The 14,592-nt window shown below is 43.8% G+C and overlaps 1 protein-coding gene across 2 annotated transcripts in view; it reads right to left on the bottom strand.

Moving 5' to 3' along the window:
• Positions 1 to 14,592, bottom strand: part of Gab2 (GRB2 associated binding protein 2) — a 156,897-nt gene that overhangs the window by 40,248 nt on the left and 102,057 nt on the right. The gene's annotated exons all lie outside the window — the stretch shown is intronic.

Genomic DNA, 14,592 nt, shown 5'->3' on the forward strand with positions numbered 1-14,592 from the left:
CACTTAGCACAGTGCTCAGTGGCTCTCACTGCTTCTCTGCTGGAGTACACACAGAACTGGAAGGCCCTGAGATTGGCCACAAGGTACAAGTGGGTGCTTAGAAGGCAAAAGTCACTGCTTTAGTTATGAATACACCCTGCACAGAAGCTACACAGAGGATGAATGAGAACCAAAGGATAATATGGACTATAATGATCAACTGCCCTCTACTCAGCACCTCTTATGTCTACCCCTCATGCAGAAACGGACAGAGAAGTCAATGAACTCTGGAACACAGCTAGAAAATGGTAAAGCCTTGATCTGAAAAACACTGTGTAAGTCTCATGGTACTGGGGACTGCCCTCAAGTCCTCCTGCATGCTAGGCAAGTGCCCTACTTCTGACTTATATCCCTGTCCCCTTAAAAAACTTTCACTTTGATAATTTTTTTAAACAATGATAAATAATCACAAACACATGCACACAAATCCATTTTGTGACAAGGTCTCACTAAGATGCCCAGGTTGGCCTTAGTCTCCCAAGTAGCTGGGTTTATAGGTCTACATCATTGTGCTTCTCAACTTTTTTTTTTAACCTGTGTAGGGAACAAGCTCCCTATGAGGTGAATAGTGTCAGCTTAGTGGGAGGCAAAGTCAAGAACCAAAATGAAAGTCTATGCCTGGGTTACCTGCTGGTTGGTGGAGAGAATTTATGCATGCTGTGCCTTATATCTTACTGTGCCTTATTTTCTCCAAAAAAGGAACAACTTGGATTAGATCAACTGGGATTAGATCATTGAGAAACTTAAATACAGAAAATTGATCCCAATGAAGATTGATCAATTATGATTAAGATTAAGATCCATGGGTTTGGTTTTAATAATTCTTGATTGCTACCTGCTGGCACAGAGATAAAAGGCTAGAGTTGGCTCAAAGTTAAATGGCAAAGCAGCCTCTGAAAGTTAAGTGAAAAAACAAGCCCCAACTTTTCTTCATAATTTTATTGGCCCTTCCTATCATTTGTAAGGATTTTTTTTTTTTTTTCTCCTCAAATGCCTGCAGGGCACTTTTGGCTGGCTGGCGTGTTGTGGGGCTCGAACTCCAGCAACCTGAGGCTGACAGCGTTGTGGAAGCAGCCACTTAAAGGACTGAGCTAGGGCCAGGACCCCCTTCCTATCATTTGTTTACTGCAAAGTTCAAAGGAGCAATGTGTAATAAAAAGAATCCTGATGTGTACTTCCCAGAAGTATGGGAGTCCAGATCTGAGGACTTGGGAAATACGTTTGTTACTTTGCTTTTTGAGACAGTGTCTGGCTATGCAGTTGAGACTGACCTTGAACTTGTGGCAGCCCTCCTGCTTTAGCCTTCCCAAATGCTGAGGTTACAGGCATGTACCACCATACCTGGCCAGGAAAAGCTTTTAATTTCTTCCTATCTCTCATTTATCACATTATCAAATGTTAAAGAGAATGCCTACAGGTTATTTTTTTTTAAGGATTTGGTGTGATGAAATTTAAGTAACTATTAACTCAGTAAAGGTTGTAACTCAATAGGAACTTAGTCAGTGGCTGTAGGCTTGATGCTTGTCTCATCAGTCCAGAAGTTGACTGATGGTAACATTCTAAGGGCTCAATGGGGGGAAGGGGACTGACAAAGAACTCTGAAAACAGAGTGGTACAGGATCCTAAAAGGTGGGTGCTACCTGTGGAGACAATGGTGGCTAGCTGGACAGACAGCACTCTACAGTGACAGCATGTGACAGGCCTTCGCAGTGAGCTGCTCCAGATCATTCTCACCAGCTTGACGTGTTTAAAGAAGGAATAATCCTCAAAATCTTCTACATGCCATAATTAGAGGAGCAATTCATAACTTCTAGAACACGGGATAGTTCTATTCTGCACGGGACTCACATAAAGTGGCAATTAGAAGGGTCCTTGGAGCGAAGTCCTTGTCTGTCGCCACTGTTTTCCCTCTACTCTTCTCTCTCGACCACAGCTGGAGACTGTGGCCCAGAGAAGGAAGACTGCTCATCCAACCAGGGTTGGACAAGGCATCAGAAGACACTGGAATCAGGATTCCAGCCTCCTAGTCTTGGGCATGGTTCCCTGTACCAAAAGAAAATTGTCTTATTGTGAATGAGGATGCATGTTCTACAATATGTGCATGTGCGTTTGAACCAAGTCATAAGATCTGGTTGCCAAGACCCCAGCTGACTGAACAGTTATTCTATTATGAGCTTATGATGTTACTCATATTTGCATGGTAAGTAAACACATGCTGGATCAAACTATTAAAGGGTACCATAAATAATTTTCCAAGTTAAAAAGCATAAGTTCCCTAGTGTTTATAAAACAAAACTATGAAACAGGAAGAAGAAAGAGGCAGCAGTCACATGCGATCCCATGAGACCTTTGAGCAACTAGGACTCTCCACCCACTTGGGGAAGAATCAGAAAGACCCGTTCAGTGCCCAGGAGGGCCAAAGCAGCATATCCTGATTTTGGAGCACAAGGCCTCACGGTGCCGCTAGTAGAAACGGATTCTGCGAAGGGCACAGAGCAAAGGACATGAGTGGCTGTGGTCAGTGGGTCAGTGAGAGGCACAGTCCCTAGGGCACACCCCCACAGAGCTTTCTGGGTCCTGGAGCATCTCACCCTAGCAATGCAAATATCTTGTCCTCCAGGGAGAGTTAGTTAGGCTTTCTTTTATCACTTTTACAATACTTAATTTTGCCACTTATTATAGTTGGGAATTCACAAATTTGTCACATAAAATGAGACCGAGCGCTGTTAGAAGCAAAGGTCAGATCATCCCTATTTTTCAGCAGTGTTCAGCACAATGTTCTATGCCTTGTAAACAATGAGATTTGAACAAGAAAATATTCAATAAACATACATGGCAGTAAGTCAGAATCTTTCCTCTCCGGGTCAGAAGAATGACTAGCTCCAGAACTAAGCGAGTGTGAACTTCTGTTTAGGGTACAAGGAACTGTTCTCCTTCTGAGGTTTTCTGGCTTGTGTTTCTATAGCTTTGGGCCCCATGTCTACAATTAGCTATGTACTGTGCTGTTCACTTCACAGAGATCAAGTTACAAGCTTTATTCTCACCTTACCTGACACATCTACCAAATGCCTCAGCTGTGGTGAACCCTTCCCTCGTGTGTGCCCTGGATTGGTTAGTTGACTTTTCTTTTCTTTCCTTCCTTCCTTCCTTTTTTTTTTTTTTTGTCTTTTAAGACAGGATTTTGCTGCTTAGGCAGACAGAGAGGCCAGGGTTTAATCCGCACCTGCTGTGCTGGCCCTGTTCCCAGGGCCTGCTGAGAGTGGGCATAGTAGTGTGTACCTATAATCCCAGAGCTTGGGAGGCTGAAAAACAGGAAGGATCACCATGAGTCGGTCTGTGTAGTGAGACCCTATAGACCCTGTACTAAATACATTAAAAAAAAAAAAAAAAAAAAAAAAGACAAGATTTTGCTGTGCATTCAGGCTAGCCTTAAATTCACTTTCTAGGCCAGGCTGGAAACTCACACACAGAGATCCTCCTGCCTCAGCATCCCTCATGCTGGGAATCTAAGCATGTTCCACTATGCCTAGCAATCCTCCTCCTTTGGAATGAAGCATTCTTGTCATGTTCTTACGTTCACTAGTATTTATTATATGTACTACACTAAGAGCTGCAGGCCAGTCTGACATGGCACATCTTGTCCTTCCTGTACGTATGTATGTATTTTTGCTGTATGAATTCACGTTGCATTTGGAAAGAGCAAACTTACAGGGCAGCAATTCCACCTTTTCCCAAGGAACTCTGGGAATCAATCTACCCAGTATCCAGTGGGTATATAAGTTAGTATTTCACCAGTGCACCTGATCCTTATAATCTTTCCACAAAAATATCAAAAGTATATTCCTGTATTTTTAGTTCTTCTGGGAAGACACCCAGAAGGAGGAAAGCTGGGTCACAAGGGTCCTCTACTCCTAGCCTTTTGTGGAATCTTCACTGATTGCCACAGTAGTTGTGCTACTGTGCACTCTGTATTTTTAAGCCTGACCACCTTTATGAGAGGATCTTTCTTCTCCTCCTTTCACAGAGACTCTAAGAGATAACCAGCAATTGATGTAAAACAAGTGTCAATCATAATCACTGGAGCTTGTCAAGACTCATTAGCAGTGAATAATCACAAGAACGATACTTTAAACAAATCACTCTGCATGGTGAGGCTGGGATTCTAAGAGCGCCAGCTTTGCCTGGGAAAGTAAGAAATGTGCAGCCATCCTACAAGGGCAGCTTCAGTGTCAGGACAGCCAGTGTGGGAAGGAAGTACGGGCTTTGGAGCCTGAATCTCGGTTTGTGTGTGAACCCTAGGCATGGTATTTGAATCCAAGATTCCTAACTTGTAACACTTGTAAAACTGCTAGCCATAGAGTAGTTCTGGGGAGTAAGAAACGCCATCATCTGCACATCGGTGCTCCATGAAGGGTAGTTCTCCCTCAGCACTTCACTGCGAGAGGAAGCCAGAGAGCTCCAGAGAGGAACTTGAAGGCATATGCAAACCTTCAGGGCTTGACCAGAGCTGAATCTGGCCAGCACGAGAGGGTGCAGATGTGGTCAAGCGGCCTTGGTGAGCAGAGGCCTGCCGGGGCAGAGGCCAGGAGAAGCCAGCATGCAGCTCTCAGCTCTTCCTTCAGCGCTGCGCTCAGTGCTGGAGCCACAACATGCGCGACTTCACATCTCTCGCTGCCCTACTCACCCCCAGTCTCGCCTCTGGCTGCCTCCGCGTCTCTAGGGATGCTCCAAAGGCGATGTCTTTATAGCACCACTGAGGGGCAACACATGACAACTGTGTGCTGAGTAGAGATGCCAAGGCGTGCTAGCACACCGCGTGCGCCGCCCTGGACCAGAAGTTCTCATTCTGTTTTATGTAATCACGCCCTCTTTCAAACTACCAGCATCTAATTTGAATTCATCACAAATAGAACACAAGTCAACTGAAACCAAAAGCAGTGATTGCCAAATTATGCACTAAAATAAGAGGAAGAATGTCAAGAAAAGTCATTTTAGAAAGCCCACCAGTACTTTCATAAAAAATCATGCTCATGTTCATCATAGCACATTTTGGAGGCAAGGAGCATGCTTCCACGAGGTGCTCTAGAAAGTCCCATGTTATGACTAACCAGGGCTTAGTTACTATGGACGTGATGTTTTGATAAGATAATGCTGTCAAGCTGGGCGTGGTGGTGCACCCTGTAATCCCAGCACTGGGCAGACTGAGGCTGGAGGATCTTTGTGAGTCTCAGACCAGTCTGGCTTCAAAGTGTGCTCATGGCCAGCCTGAACTACATAGTGAGACCCTGTCTCAAAAAACAAAACAAAAACAAAGAAAAAAAAAGAGTTTTCATGTGTGTACACAAACTTTTCTATTTTGCTTTGATGTTAATTAATAAAAAAATGGCCTGCTGGGATTATGCTGAATCTATAGAGCAATTTGTTTTTAAAAATTATTTATTTATTTTTATTGAGAAATAAATATGAATGAGACAGTTTCAGAGCTGATTAATAGGATGGTTTTGATAATCAATATACTGTACATTGTTATCTTCTTAGTGGTTATCCATAGTACAAGAAGCAGACAGGATATTCTGTCCAAACACTGTTAGTACATCTCTTTCTTCTCATTGAATGAAGCGAAAGTAGCTGTAAATTTATCCTATTTTGTATATATAAATACAAAATGATCTTTCCTTTGTATCCTTTTTTCTTTTTTGTCCTGTCAGAGGTGAATATTCTATTGGTATCTAAATAATATAGGTGTTTGAATTCAACTAAACAATCTAATACTGTTTAGCAGTCTATAATATTAGTGGGTTATCCTCAGAAGTTATTGACTTGAGCCTTTTACAGCTCATCATATTAATATGGATTTACTTTATATACCTTGTTTTTATACTTTTCTGCTGGATGGTTAAGACCAAGATATAGCAAGACCTATATAACAAGAAATGTAACTTTTGTATCTGATAAGGTCAGCCAAGTACTCTCAGGATTTATCCTGTAGTCCTGTACCACCCTTTGTACATCCTTTTGTCAGTGTCTGACATGAGAATGAGTCACAGCCATTGCTTGACCAATTTACTCTCTGTGAAAGCTTGAGAAAATGTTTTTTCTCTCCATGTGACTCTCCCCAGGCTCACTTTAGATCATTGAACACATTCCTCTGTGGCTCCATAATCTTCTTGATCAGAAAATTTGGAGCACAACTGAGTTACGTGTTGTTACAGTACAGGTTCTCCTATGTCCCGAGTCTTCATTGACCTTGAAAGGCTAGGGCCAAAATGTTGGCTAACCTTGCAGCCCTTCCTTTTCTCCAATTTTGAACTGCTAACTTAGGTTGTTAACCCTCCAGAAAAACTAATTAACCTGCAATATATGCAGTTCGGTTTACCCTATCTATAGATCAATTTGGAGAGAAGTGATATATAAAAATATCGAGCCCTTTATTCAACATGGGACAACTCTCCATTTACCGGGCCTTCCCTAATTTCTCCCAGGCTGTTACTTTCTGGACAGATATCTAATATTTTTATTACTGATTTCTTGAGTATTTTGTTTTTTGATGCTACTCTCAAAGGAATTAAAAATTATTTTCCAACTGTAGGTTGTTGTCTACAACTTGCACATTACCAATGCATTTAACATATACAGAGGCTGAGAAGTGATACTATGAAGTGCTATCAAGCTACCAGGATGCACCGAGCCAGGGCACAGACCCGTATCTTTTTCACCTAAGGTGAGTACGCACTCCGTATGCAGTTCCAAGTGAAGATTACAGGCAGATGAGGCATGTGCTTTATAAATTAGAAAGGGCTATGCAAGTACCCCGCAGAACTAGGCACTATACTCAGGACTAAGAAAGACGCCTTTCCTTTCCTGCCCACCTGACCTAAATAGCTACTCTTTATCACATCACCAGGGCTTATTCTCATCGAAGTACTTACTGCTGCCATTCAAACATTTTGGTTTTTATCTGTCTCTTTCTTCTTGACAGTAAGCTCCTTTAAGGGTCTGAGCCCCACAGGTCCTGCTCCTCATTAACGGCTCAGGGTGAGGCGGTTGTAGAAACCCAGCCCTCAGGTCTCCTAGTGGGCAGCATCACCAACACCCCACCTGCCAGCCTTCTGCCTCCCACCACTTCCCGTGTTCGTGAGGAGGCTGTGCATCTTGGAAGCTGCTCCAAACTAGGCATAGGCTGAAATTAACAACAATAAGAACGTTGTAATAACCTACCTAATAAATCCCCTTGTGTAATAAAAAAAAAAAAGAAAAACTCTGTATTACCCTCCTGGTGAAATACAGGGAAAGCAGCAAGGCTGGTAAGGCCAGAGACACTACCACAAAAGACCAGAAAGGGCAGAAAGTTTTCAAGGTCGCTGATCCACATGCGGAAGTCTGCATATGGGCACCGTGCAAGTCTCCGGCAAGGACCTATACCTAGAACTACAAGGTACTACTTAATAGTTAGGCACATGGACTCTTGGGCCACTCCGTCTGGGTCTGAATTAAGCTCCTGTACTTACTACCTGTGTAAATGAGGGAAAATTACTTAACAACTTTGCTTCTGTTTTCCTATGTGTGAAATGGGAATGAAACCTTTAATGGGTTAAGATCTGTTAAGATCTTACAACACCTTTATGTAGTAAATTCTTTTTATTTTTATTTATTTATTTATTTATTAGCTGGCTCAGTCCACCCTGAGGGCAGGGCTGGCAAGGCATGTGGTGCTGGAGATCGAACCGCAGTCCCTTGCAAGCTTGCGTAAGCAGGTGCTTTAGACTGCTGAGCTGTATTGCTGGCCTAGTAAATTCTTTTTTTTTTTTTTTTCAGAACCGGGGATTGAACTCAGGCCCTTGCGTTTGCCAGGGAAGGCTTATTCTACTGAGCCTTCTCCCCAGCCCAGTAAATTCTTTATAACTACTAGCTTTTGGGGGGGGGGGTCTACAGGGTGTTCAGGGTCTCGCTACTAGATCGTACTCGTAGTGGATCCACCTGTTTACAGGCTCCCAAGAGCTGGGATTATAGGTGCACGCCACCACACCCAGTCTCCACTGGCCACCCACACACAGGCCTGGGGCATAACTACTAGCTTTTATTATTAGTAGCACTACATTTGGAGAGATGCCTTTGAGGTGGGGGTGTGGCTCAGTCAGAGTACTTGCCTTGCATGCAGGAGGCCAAGCTCCATCTTCAGTGAAAGAAAGGTAGGAAGGGAAGAAGGGAGAAAGGAAAAAGATATCTTTGTTTTTGGAGCCCCCCAATAACAAGTAAAATGTGATCAAATTAGGAAAGTCAAGGTTTAACTGGTTAACACATTATTACACACAGTAAAAAAGGGCTTTGAATTTAGGCAAAAGACATAGGGCTTGTTTAGGCTATGTTAGTTTTTAAGATTACAACTATTTGAAGGGCCATGTCATTTGGAATTGATAGGCTGTGCTTATAGTCCCAGTTACTGAGAAGGCTGAGGCAAGAGTATCACTTGAGCCCCTGGGTGACACCATGAGACCGTGCCTCAAAAATCCATTGAAGGGCTATTGTTGTGAAGACCACAGAGAAGGCAGGAAGACTCTAACGCACTCGACAGATACTTACATGTGCTTGCCATGTGCCAAACACTGTGCTAATGCTTTCCGTGGATTCTTACTTGGTCTTTGTAACAGTCTTGTGAAGAATAGTGTGTTTTTATTTTGTTGACTTATCTTTAGGCAGAGAAGCCAACTAACTTATTAAAGACCACGTTAGGACTGAAACTGTAAGCGTCATCTGTGAGTTCCTGATTCTAGGAGCTCCTGCACCAAATGGGCCTTGCATGCCCGAGCACACGTCTGAGTGCCTCCTACGTCACACGGCCTTCTCATGCCAGTGCGAGTCAGTCAGTGCCGCTGCAACCTCATCGGCAGCACCGACTGAAAGTCCAGAAGCTGTTTTCGATCTAGTCTTGCCAATCAGCAGTCTGATCTGAAAGTTTTACTCCCTCTCTTGACCTCTAAACACACTGTCATTTCAGGGTCTGGAATTAAACGTTCTCCAAGGACCTTTCACGACTGCACAGTCTAGCAGTTTCTCTCACTATAGAACCTATTCCTTTCTGTTCTGGTTGGTGTTTTCGCTAGTATGATTCACTAGCCATGAAGAATTTTGTTTATTGACCTTGTCCAGAGAATAGTCAATAAGAGAATAAAAGCAAACAGTAAATAAATGATAGATATGTAAAAATAAAATCTAAGTCATTAGTGTAATCCTCTCTTCAACCCAGTTAGTCCAGCATCCATTTTTGATTTAGTTATTTTTCATTATACTTTATACCACTGTTTGTATATACAGAATTTCAGGTATCTCAGTCTGTAATTCCTATGAATACACTTGGAATATTTTTGATGCTTCTTTTCTACCCTACCACCCAAACAGTAACTTTCTTAAAACAGTAATATTTGGAAAAAAGTTGGAAGTTTAAAAACCAAATTTTGTGCAAATATTTACAAAGCTGTAAATAAACAAGGTAGTGTAATGAATTCTAATTCAAGTAAATTACTTGAGTGGATATTTATTGGCACACTCTCTCTCTCACGTGTGCACTTTTTTTTTTTTTTTGGTTCCGAGACAGGGTCTTGCTGTGCAGTTCAGGCTGGTCTTGAGCTCACTTTGTAGCCCAGGCTGGTCTCAAACTCACAATGATTCTCCTGCCTCAATCTCCCGAGTACTGGGGTTACAGGCATGCACCACCATGCCCAGCTGCTATGTACTGGGTTTCTACTAATGTGGCAAAGCTGAGAGGTAGAAAAGAGAGAAAGGATGCGACACAGCCCTGCCCTGTCTTCCACAAGCCTCTTCCTCCACTCCCAAACTCTGTGCTCCAGCCCAGAGGCAGTTCCTACTCCCCTAAACCTCTGGGAAGTTAAGCAGCACCCCAGAGAGAAAGCAAGAAGAGCTTGAAAGAACTGAGAAATCCTGTATAGCCAGGCATACCTACCTGAACTGGTTAAAACTCCTTTTTCTATTATTGACCATATGGTGCTTGACACTGAGGTTACAGTAAGGCATTTACAAAATTTTAAGTTTTCAGCTGGGTGTGGTGTGCGCACCTGTAATGCCCACACTTGAGGCAGAAGGATCACTGAGAGTCTGAGGCCAGCCTGGGCTATAGAGTGAGTTTTCAAGGCCAGCCTGCAATACAGTGAGAGCCTGCCCCCTCTAATTTTTTTTTTTTCATTTTCACACTTGAGGTTTGCCTCAATTTTTCTTTATCTGATAAAGCATATCTTGGAAAGTAGTCAGGCATACTACTATTAAAAGCAGGTAAATCTTGCTGAAAACAAAAGAGGGAAAGGGTCACTAAGTCCCAATGGCAGCCTGGCAGAGAGAGCACAAATAGAGCAAATCTCAGGAATTACTGAAAGCAAGTTCCTGTCTTACAATCTTTTCTAACCCTGCTCTGTGGGACAGGACCTGGCAAAAACAGGTACTCTGTGGTGTGTGCCAGACGGGGACCACAGAGCAGAAACGGGCAGCACTGCGTGAGAGGAAGAGCTACGTTCAGGGGAAGCAGAAGCGGTTTTTCTTCAGAAATGTTGGCAGACAGACCACTGCAACCCAGAAGCCTCACAGTGGCGGGTGGCTCGGGCCACTGGCTTTGAGTCTGGAAGACTGAACTGTGAGAGACGCTCAGGCACAGCAGGAGGGGCCACCCTGGGTGAAATCTGGGGCTGACTGTCACAAACACATACTTCAGGGCCACAACTGCACTAAGCAATCAAAGGATCCCAGAGCACTGAAGAGGGTGTGCGGTGGGCTAAACTCGGGGGCAGAGTTCAAAGGCCTTGAGCGCTCCATGGAGCCGCGGCTGAGGGACTCTGGACACCAGCATCACCTCTAAGTCTCACACCCTTTCCCTGACTTCTACTGCATGGACGGTTCACTGTCCCCTTAGCTTTCCTCTTGAGTACTCTGGAAATGGGCACACAGGGCTGCCAAGTTTTAAGGACATCAATGTGGGAACTTTATTTATTTATGTATGTATCTACTACAGGGCCGACAGGGTCTCGCTATACAGATCGGACTTGTAGTGATCCTCCTGTTTTCAACCTCCCAAGTGCTTGGATTATAGGTGCGTGCCACCACGCCCAGTCTCAGTCACCAACTCAGTGTACTCCAGGGGCGGGGATTGAACTCCAGTCTCTGTGCCTGCCTACGTAGGTGCTTAGGCCACTGAACTATCTGGCCAGCCCTAGAAGGAAACTTTTAAAAATATGATTACATTGAACTTTTTGAAAATGACTATCTTTCTCCTCCAGGTTTTTCATTTTATTGTAGGGTGATGAAAATTTCCACAACTCAGCCTGGTCTTGGGTCCCAGTTCCGAAATACCTGCCCTGGGCCAGTATTTCCACTACTTCATACATTCCAACCTTCTCAGGTCCAGCTGGGTCCAGCTCCACTTTAAGCACTGGACCCTCTTTCTTGCAATATTCAACGTGGCTCCCTTTTACCTGTCCGTATACCATTCTACATGCATGACTTAGCTAAGGGGGTAACACATAAAATAAGTTTTTAAAAAATCACTTCTAGTCTAACTGCTGAAGAAAAATCTGTGCAGTGCATTAGCAACAAAGCTCAAGTTCAAAAGCTGAGCTCTGTTTCCCAATTCACATCCTGGAGAGAGATGACTGTATCTACTGATTTTGTAGCATTCAGAATCTTGTGAATAGTTATTCACAACTGAATATTTAATGAAAAGTCAAGCTAATATTTATAAAATATTTAAGAGAGGGCAACCTCACCAAATTTTTAGCAGACAAAGGATGGGGAAGAGATAAGAGTGTACCTTGCTATTGAACACAGACGTCTAGTTCTCCCTTTAGCCCAAAAGCAGAGTTAAGCCTGCGTTATGGAGTCTGCTCTGGGATCAGTTCAGCCATCGCTGCCTTCTTTCACTGAAGATTATCAGAAGCCCTCAAAACATCAAAAAAATGAAAGATAGGAGCAAGGAGAACTGGAGCGGGGGAGGAGGAGCAGGTGTGGTGGTCCATGCAGGTAATCCTAGCACCTCAGCAGACTGAGCACCACTCTCAAGTTTAAGGGCAGCCTGGGGTATATAGTGAGTTCAAGGCCAGGCTGAACTACATAAAACACCACCCTCTCACAAACAAACAAGCAAACCAAAAAAAAAAAAAAAAAAAAGGAAGAAAAGGAGAAAAGGAGGGGCGATGATTTTCATCAGGCAGCTCCCCGAAGCTGCTGCTGTTGGGGACTTGGGACAAGATGTCCTCATCTCTAGCAGTCCGTGGGTTTTGGCAGGTAATGCTAGACATAATCTATGCTGGCCTGCTGGGTGAGGGGCAAGTCTGGCACAAAAGGCAGAGCAGGAAGAAGAATCCAGGCTTAGAATGAAGATAGAGGGTCAGGTTTCTCCCGGCTCCTTTTCCTCCTCCAGAGTCTGGCCTTCCCTGAAGGTCAGTGGGGCCTGTTCCAGGACAATGCAGAAAGGTCTACTGAGATTTTATGAAGTTCATTTTCCAATTTAAAGCCTGCTCTGGGGGTAACTAGACCCAGCTGTAAACAGAACTAACAAGCAAAAGATTTAAGGGGAAGGATGATACTTCGGGTAACTTAGAATAACACTTTTTTAAAAGGTTTGATGATTTCAGCTCTGGCTGAGAACTGGTCTGGATGTTTATTTTCTTCATTGTCTCAGTGGAAAAAAGGGAGGGTGATTGAGACAGCAGCCTCCGCCTCAGGGCTGGGCTGGGCAGTCTCCACTAGGCTTTTTGCTCCTCAAGAGACAATATCTCACATCCCATACTTGCTGCCAGCTTCCAAAATGATCCTCTACGGAGATGGGGAATCTGATCTCACTTAAAACAACGTAATGTAAAAGGTGGAGGAGGAATCAGGGAGGAAAATGCCCTGCCAGGGATGAGCTGAGGAGAAGAGAGAAGCCCGAGGTCTCAGAAACGCCTTTTCCTTTGCTGCCCTGCTCTGTCCCAGCCACTACTCTCCCACACACTTTCGTCGTGGGGAAGGACCAAGATCACACACAGGCTGCTGAGAGGATGGCCTGGCTCTGCTAGAGCTCTCCTTGCTGGCAGAGGTCCCATAGGAATAAGGATCCCTAATCCTTTTTTTTTTTTTTTCCCTGTAGAGAAGACAACCCTTTGAAGATCTCCACCTCTTGTAACACTCTTCCACTGGATGTGGAAGATTTCTACAAATGCGTTCCTTGGGTGTATTATGGCAAAGATGGGACCTGGCAGTTAAAATGTTCTGTTGGGAAGTTAGCTAGAAAATCAAGGACTACTCAAGTTTGTTTGTTTGTTTGTTTGTTTATTTATTTATTTATTTTTGTGAAACAGGGGATTGAACTCAGGCCCTTGCGCTTGCCCGGCAAGCACTTATTCTACTGAGCCATCTCCCCAGCCCCAAGAAGTTTAAATATTTATGAAATATTTAAAGAAGGGCAGCCTCACCATATTGTTAGCAGGGAAAAGGTAGGGAAGAGATAAAGAACAGCTGGTTGGAATTCTGGGAATTCTTTATTCCACAGAATTAGGCACTGAAATTTCTTGCCAAGGAGTTCAAGAAGGAAAAAGCTAAAATAGTGGAAAGGGTATGGAGGAGGCTTTGGCTTTATTTCAAAATCTTCAAGTGATAAAAACAGGGCTTTGGGGAGCTAAGCTCCCTAAGCTCACATTTACAGTGGTTGGTTGGCTACACTACAACAGGTCTCAGACGGACCTAGTCATCCCGGTACCTTGGCTTCAGAGATTAAGATTAATGTATATGTAAGAACACTTTATTTTCAAAATAGTACACAATGATTTATAACCATCTTGCTGCTTTCCTTCTTGTTGGTTATTTTGTGACTGAGCCACCGCACACAGCTCTGTGAATGGGAGAGGACAGATAGTGTATAAAAACTAGCTGGAGACAGAGCAGAACTGGAGGCAGGACCCAGCCCCCGCACTTCCTGGCACGTGGAGTGCCTTCACGCCTCAGTTTCCCAACTGAGGAGCAACGCCAGCGGCTCCTGCTCCTCTCATGCTGTTGCTTTACACGCATAAGACTGAAGAAGGGCTTATCTGTGGGAAATTTTCTAAAAAGTGCCAGATTTAAATCCTACTCTGTTCAGCCTCTCCAGTAAATGTAAAACCACCACTAGAGGGAGTACTACAGACCTGTACATTTTCCTTGCTTTTCCCATGTAGCCCTCCCCAAAACTCTGAGAACATCATTTCCATTTTACAGAAGATAAATCCTCAAAAGGTTACTTATTTAACACCGTACAGGAAAAAAAAAAAAAAAAAAAAAAGGTAGCACTAGGAAATGAGTGCAGTTAGCTTGCCTGTCGAGTGCCTGTGACAGGAGCCATGGAGGCCCAGGGACAACTACTGAATACATGGAAAAGGAAGGATAAAAGGGAAGAAACACTCAGCTTTGAAGATTCAAAGACTGAGGGCTTTCCTAACAGTGCATGACTCTTGAGGACATGAATAATTCATCAAAGCTCTCTGCTGAGAGCTGGTTCTTTTTGTGTGTGGTACATCTGGTCAGGGACAGCTGCCCATGGCT

Source organism: Octodon degus, unplaced genomic scaffold, assembly GCF_000260255.1.
Source record: "Octodon degus isolate 3935 unplaced genomic scaffold, OctDeg1.0 scaffold00049, whole genome shotgun sequence".
NCBI lineage: Eukaryota > Metazoa > Chordata > Mammalia > Rodentia > Octodontidae > Octodon > Octodon degus.